Genomic DNA, 7222 nt, shown 5'->3' with positions numbered 1-7222 from the left:
ATTTCCTGAGGACAACGGGTTTATACAAGAGAATCTAAGTTTATCGGAGCACTTATAACTACTAGTTCTAAGTAGTACCTTTAGATGGCGGTAATACACCTTGAGGGATGTAAGCTGCCGTAAAACCTCACAGAAGAAGAAGACATTTGTCTCAGTTTGGTTCAATATGGGGAAGACTGCAGACATAACTGTCCAGAAGACCATCATTGATACCCTCCATAGTGCAGCATGAAGCTGCACTGCTCTAACTATGACCCCAACCCATATTAATTTTCTAGACTCACCATGAATCGTGTTCTGTAAAGTTACATTTGACTTCAATAATGTCTGATGCTTTTCTACACATTTCCTGTCCTTGGACACAGAGTCAGCTACAGTCTGACTAATGTTTATCTTATTTCTCCCTATGTTTCTAAGAAAGAAAAACAAATCATTAATGAAGTTTGTTTTATTTGATTAATAAGTGTGAACATGAATAATTTTGATTGTTGTTTTCAATCATTATAATGAAATCATGTGAAATATTACAATTGTAGTATGACAATATATGAGATATATATGCATACAATATTCACGAGTTCCTCATCTTTCTGACTGTGTAATGTCGTGCATTGAATTTAACAGAAATGTAACGAGAGACGTTATTTATCTTTGACCCATCAAAATGAATGCGGTCATTTATTTTCAGAATCAAAATTTAACATCAAACATTTACATTAATTTGGCAAAATATGAAAATAATAACAGACAAGTTTCACAGAAAATGAACTTCAATCACGCGGCGGTGACTGAGGACTTTGCTTCAGATATTTCTAAAATATCTGTACTGATTTTATGAGATAGAGGAGAGTTTTAAGATGAAATGGAGATTTATCTTACAGAGAGATATGTGAGGGAATTAATCTGTTTGACCAGAAATTGCACGCTCCATCAGATATCAGCTTGCCCACGGTACACTTGGTCGAAAATAGAACCCTCTACCTGTTGATGATGAAATCAGCGTCGGAGCAGGTTCCTTTCTGACTCTTTTCAGCGTCTCCGTGAGAACTGCCAAACCCTCAGAGAGTCGTACGTGGTGTTCAAACAGAAATTATAATCCCAAAACGTCTCTGGATCATCCTGAACGCGTTTGCACCCAAGAACTCTGAACTCCTTTCATTCTTCAGAACTTCTCAGACTCTAACAGAATCTTTCAACTCCAGCAACTCTCTAGTTCTTCATCTCCTCAGCCTCTGGAATTCTCTGGAATTCTAACATGAACTGGGAAGTTGCCACATTTTAAATGGGTCGACTTCCGGTTCATTTGAGAGCTTTTGATTGGTCGATGGACCAGGAATAGAGGTGTGGTGTATGATGTAAGATGTTATTAAAAATCAAGGATTGTTTAGTAACGAACAGAAAGATTATTGTAGGACTTCAGACTTCGTGGAGTCTCACACTTATAATCTTCTGCAAAAGTTTAAACATGACATCTTTCTCGGTAAACATTTTAGTTGACCGAAACTCGACCTTTCACATACTTACAAAACTTGGCTCATTTCAGACAGAAAATCAAGAAATGCATATTAACCTGATTTCTTCTTTAAATGAGGAATAAAAATCATTACTTACTGTTTATGTAAAATAAAAATGAGTAGTTCTCTTCAACCTGTAACATTGAGTGAACTAACACAATTTTGATTATCAAACATTTGTAAAACAGTGATGATCATAAAAATTGTCTTTTCTGCTTGATTAATTCAAGAAAGAAAGTCACCAGATGGCTCAGACTATATTCAGATCAATGAAATAACAGTCCCTGTCCATCTGATAGATTTGAGGTCATCAGGGTCAGATCAGGGTCAGATCAGGTTCACTACACAATGTAAATAACATTTCTCTGTTCTGTTTTCAGAAAGTGATTATTCCTTCAGAGACACCTGTGAAAAAGAAGTCTTTGAGCTGGAAGCTGTTTTTTTCAGAGGGGAGCCACAATATTCCCTAGTTAGTCAAAACAATCTTCTCAGAGCTGTTGTTTTGCACAAAGTTGTTTTGTGTGAAAAGCAGTTTGCCTATGTGTGACAGATGACAAGTTATAGAGTGTTAAACCATGTGTAGATAACCTAGAGGGGAATCTTCATTAGGTAAGTAAAGAAAATGGCCAGTTAAAGGAGGAACTTGAAAACCTTCAAGTAAAGGTAAGTGAGAGCAAGGCTCCACAACTTTGCTCCAGGGCAACTTGCACAAGTCCAGGTAAAATGGAGCGAGAGAGGGAGGATGGACCCCCAGACTCTGCACCCAACACTGACTGTGACAGAAGTGCGCCCCCTGTCCGGAGCTCTAGAAAGTCCACTGGACAATACCTCTGCAATACTGACTCAAATAAGGTCAGACACACACTTCCTGACTCAGAGTCCGACTCTGACATTGATGATAAAGTGCCCCCTTGCCAAGGCTACAGGAAATCTACTAAACATCCACACTTCCAGAGGGCTGAGTCTAGAAAGCAGAGCAGATCTGCAGTCATAGACTGGGAGTACGACTCTGAATCTGACAATGACTCAGACAGACATCGCCCCAGGACTGACTCAAAATGCAGAAGCAAACTTACGTGCGATGATATACATAAAATAGCAAAAAACATTCAACATTTTGAACCGTTGGTTGGAGGAGCTGACGATGTGGGTATGTACCTCCAAGAAGTAGAGGTACACCTCAAAAAGTTCCCAGGTGTGACAGACAGTGATAAGCTCTACCTGATCTACATCTCGTCTGACCGACATGTCAAGCGGTTTCTTAAACGTCTGCCTGACATGGTTAAAGAGGACTTCTTTCTCCTCAGTCAAGCGATGATGGAGTATGAGAGCCACACAAGTCAGTCTGGCCCAGGTACTGCGATGAATGTGAAACAGGGTAAGTATGAAGCCCCACACTTGTATTACCATCACCTCCTTTGTGCATTTTATGGGCCGCGTGATGAACCAGGAATGGAGGAGGACCTGTACTTTAAAACAGTGTTTATCCAGAACCTCCACCCCTCAATCAGTGGTCAACTGGGTATCCTTGTGGACCCAAAAATGCCAATACTCAGGTTGCAAGAACTGGTTTCCAGAGCTTTCTACAAAGGCAAACCTATGCAAGAGATCCATACTGATCCATGTGCTGTTTTGAAAGTTGGTTCAAACTCTAGTTCCTTGGAACTCGAAGGTTTCACAAGGGCTACAAACTGGAGTGCTAATGAACCTGTGATGCGTTCCAAAAAGGGCTACCAAAGGCCAACCAAGAGATGGCCTAGTCCGCAAAATGAACGACAGAGATACCACATACCTCCTCGGAGGGACAGATGGGCACCTGACCGAGGAACTCGGAGAAACAGGTGGTCACCTGATCAAACCTCTCGAAGAAAAAGGCAGTCACCTGATCGAACCTCTTGAAGGGAAAGGTGGTCACCTGATTGGAGCAGTCAATATGATTCCTATAGGGGTTGTGACTACGGATCATAGGACCATCCCAGACATGCGGACAGATCACTGTCGCCTCCCAACCAGAGAGGATCTGGAAAAGCTTCAAAGTCCAAATGGGACCAGAGCATAAAGAAAGAGAGGAAAGGTAAGTCTTCTTCTTTTACTCAACAAGATATTGATGACATCAAACGCCTACTGAAATCTGCAAAAACGGATGAATATGGGGAAAATAATGTTCTTTCAATCACCATGGTGGTGGAGGACCCAGGTCCTCCCACATCTGCAATAGCTACCTCCTCCCCACGCATCAGTGGGGAAAACAAGGAAGCTCTACCTGCACACCCACCACCAAAAACTGTGAACTCTAACCAGTCGAGTGCAGTTATGGTCGTAGCAAAGTATCTAGAGGACCAGTATTCGGCTGAGGAAGATCCTGCGATCCAAGTTAAACCCCCAGTCCTGCAATTTCTTAGTCAGCTCACAAAAAAAAGGTGCAACACAGAAGTTCTACACACCTCTGAATTTAGAAGATGTGATGACGTACGATGCACTGCTTGACACTGGCTCGGACTTGACACTCGTGTCCGCCGATCTTTTTGAATCCTTGCATAATGCTACAGACTTTGCGAACAAAGAACTGAAAGTTCAATCTTGTAATGTGAAGGTACTCAAGGCAAACTGCATTTCACACAAAGCAACTTTGTGCAAAACAACAGATCTGAGGAAATTGTTTTGACTAACCATGGAACACTGTGGCTCCTCTCTGAAGAAAATAGCTTCCAGCTCAAAGACTACTTTTTCACAAGTGTCTCTAAAGGAATAATCACTTTCTGAAAAACAGAACAGAGAAATATGTTTTTCACATTGTAATATTTCACATGATTTCATTATAATGTTTGAAAACAACAATCAAAATTATTCATGTTCAAAATTGTTAATCAAGAAGTGCTGGACCAGTAGTCCAAGGTCCTCTTTTCCAATGAAAGGAAGGTGTGCTTTTCATTTGGAAATCAAGGTCCAATGGTTTGGAGGAAGAAGGGTGAGGAACAGATCCCATACTGCTTGAGGTCCAGTGTGAAATATCCACAGTCAGTCATGATCAGTCATGATCAGTCAGTCATGATTTGGGGTGCAACGTCCAGTGCAGGTGTTGGTAAACTCTGCTTTCTTAAATCCAAGGTCACTGCAACAGTCTACCAGAATGTTTTAGAGGACTTCATGATTCCTTCTGCTGAGGATCTGTATCGAGATGCAGATTTCATCTTCCAGCAGGACCTGGCCCCTGCCCATGCCACCAGAAGCACCAAAACCTGGTTTGATGCCCATGCCACAGTGCTTGACTGGCCAGAAAACTCGCCAGACCTAAACCCCATTGAGAATCTATGGGGTATTCTCAAGAGGAAAATGAGGGGCACCAGACCCAACAACAAAGGAAAGCTGACAGCAATCATCAAGGAAATTTGGGCTTCCATAACTCCCAGGCAATGCCACAGACTGAATGCCTCAATGCCACGTTGCATCGAGGCAGTTATTAAGGCAAAGGGATTCCCAACCAAGTATTGAAGGTTTTTTTTTTTCATTTACCCTTTATTTATCCAGGTAGTCTCATTGAACCACGGGAACTCATTTTCAAAAGAGACCTGTTTAGGGAGCAGATGGTGGTGGGTTAAGGGCCTTGCTCAGGGGCCCAGATTAGGGCAAATGAGGGTGGAGGGAGGTGTGGGTGTTTCACCTTTTCCACCCACATTTTGATGTTGACGGTACCGGGAGGTGAACCTGCGACTTTCCGATAACAAGCCCATCTTCTAACCTTTGTGCCACCACTCCCCCTACAGATTGACATATTGTTTTGAAAGTACCATATTTTGATTAATTTTTTGTGATCCTAATTTCTTTCTTTTTTTTCTGCAAAACTGAGTAGTATGGGCTAACCCCACTAATTACAGCACACCAAATGACTTTAAGAACGTGTCTGGGCTTCATTTTCTGCATGTAAACACTCGTAGCCTTCTGAGAAAACTGGATGCTTTGAAAATTCTGGGCAGTTCTTCTGGGGCAGATGTTATCTTTATTTCTGAATCCTGGCTCAACAAATCTGTACTCAATAATGACGTGGCAATCAATGGATTTAACATCTACCGCTGTGATTGTCAAAAAAGGGGGGGTGGAGTCATTATTTACATTAGAGATTCTCTGGTTTCTAGTCTTGTGTCTTCTAAAACAATTCCAAACCAGTTTGAAGCCTTATCTGTAAACATTACCTTGAATGGAGGCCAGATTTTAACTGTAGTCTGCTGCTACCGCCCTCCCTCATCATCACCTGAGGCATTGACTGACATGATGGAATTTCTTGGTAATTTAAAATTCAAAGAGGTCCTTTTGGCTGGAGACCTCAACATTGATTGGTGTAAGTCAACCCCCCTCTGTGATAAATTCAAGGAATGTTGCTTGTCTCTTAATCTTACCCAACTGATCAACTCTCCCACTAGATTAAATAAAAACCGTCCTGAAAAATCCTCCATCTTACACGTTTCTAACTAATATGCCTCACAAATTCCCTGGTACAGGTGTATTCGCTGATCTTTTGAGTGATCATTGTGTGACAGCTGCTTTGAGAGATATTAAACTTCCACCTTCTAAGCCCAGATTAATTCAAAAAAGGGATTTGAAACGTTTTTGTGAACAGTCATTCCTCTGGGATCTGTCTCACTTTGACTGGCATCATATTCTGTTAACTGATGACGTGAACTCCGCTTGGAACTATTTTCATAATAGTTTCATTTATTTTCTGAACATACATGTTCCTTTTCGTCAGTTCAGAATAAAGGGACGAGACAGCCCCTGGTTTACTCCAGAGCTAGCTGACCTCCTGCACAGGAGAGATCATCTTTGGGCCGCAGCGAGAAAATTTGACTCAGACACTGACTGGTTGAGTTTTCGACAGATGAGGAATAAATGCACAACTGCTGTCAAAGCAGCAAAACGCAACTATTTCTTATCTCAGGCCTCCAAAAATCTAAAGACCCTAACAGATTCTGGAAAACTATCAAATCTCTCTCAGGCCCCCCCCAATCATCTGACCTCCCATCACAACTTCTCGTTAACTCTGTTCATGTGTCAAATAAGCACGAGATCCTGAACTGTTTCATCAAACATTTTGTTGCTTCTAGTTCTTTATTTGACACAGTAACTAATGGAAAATCAGCCACTTCACTTAATAACCAAACTTCTACAAATCAAATCCCTCCTACAAGTCAATCCTCAGTTAATCACAGCTTCTCTTTTTCTCCATTCTCAGTCAGTGAGGTCAATAAACTGTTAAAAGATCTTGACCCTAAAAAAATCTGCAGGTCCTGATGAACTTCCACCTTATTTCTTAAGGCTGGCTGCTCATATCATCACAGTCCCTGTGACCTATATCTTCAATCTCTCCATAAACCAAAACTCGATCCCAGACTCTTGGAAAACAGCCTTTGTTCTTCCTTTGCTGAAGGGAGGTGACCCCACCTCACTGAACAACTATCGACCAATCTCTAAACTCTGCATTTTAGCCAAGATTCTAGAAAAACTGATAAACTCTCAAATCTCAAATGGAGGCCGACTCTGGCGGCGTAGGAGCCTTGGAGGCCGACTCTGGCGGCGTAGGAGCCTTGGAGGCCGACTCTGGCGGCGTAGGAGCCTTGGAGGCCGACTCTGGCGGCGTAGGAGCCTTGGAGGCCAACTCTGGCGGCGTAGGAGCCTTGGAGGCCGACTCTGGCGGCGTAGGAGCCTTGGAGGCC

This window comes from Nematolebias whitei, chromosome 9, assembly GCF_014905685.2.
Source record: "Nematolebias whitei isolate Nwh7 chromosome 9, NemWhi1, whole genome shotgun sequence".
Taxonomy (NCBI): Eukaryota; Metazoa; Chordata; class Actinopteri; order Cyprinodontiformes; family Rivulidae; genus Nematolebias; species Nematolebias whitei.
Note: the sequence above shows the minus strand (reverse complement) of the source record.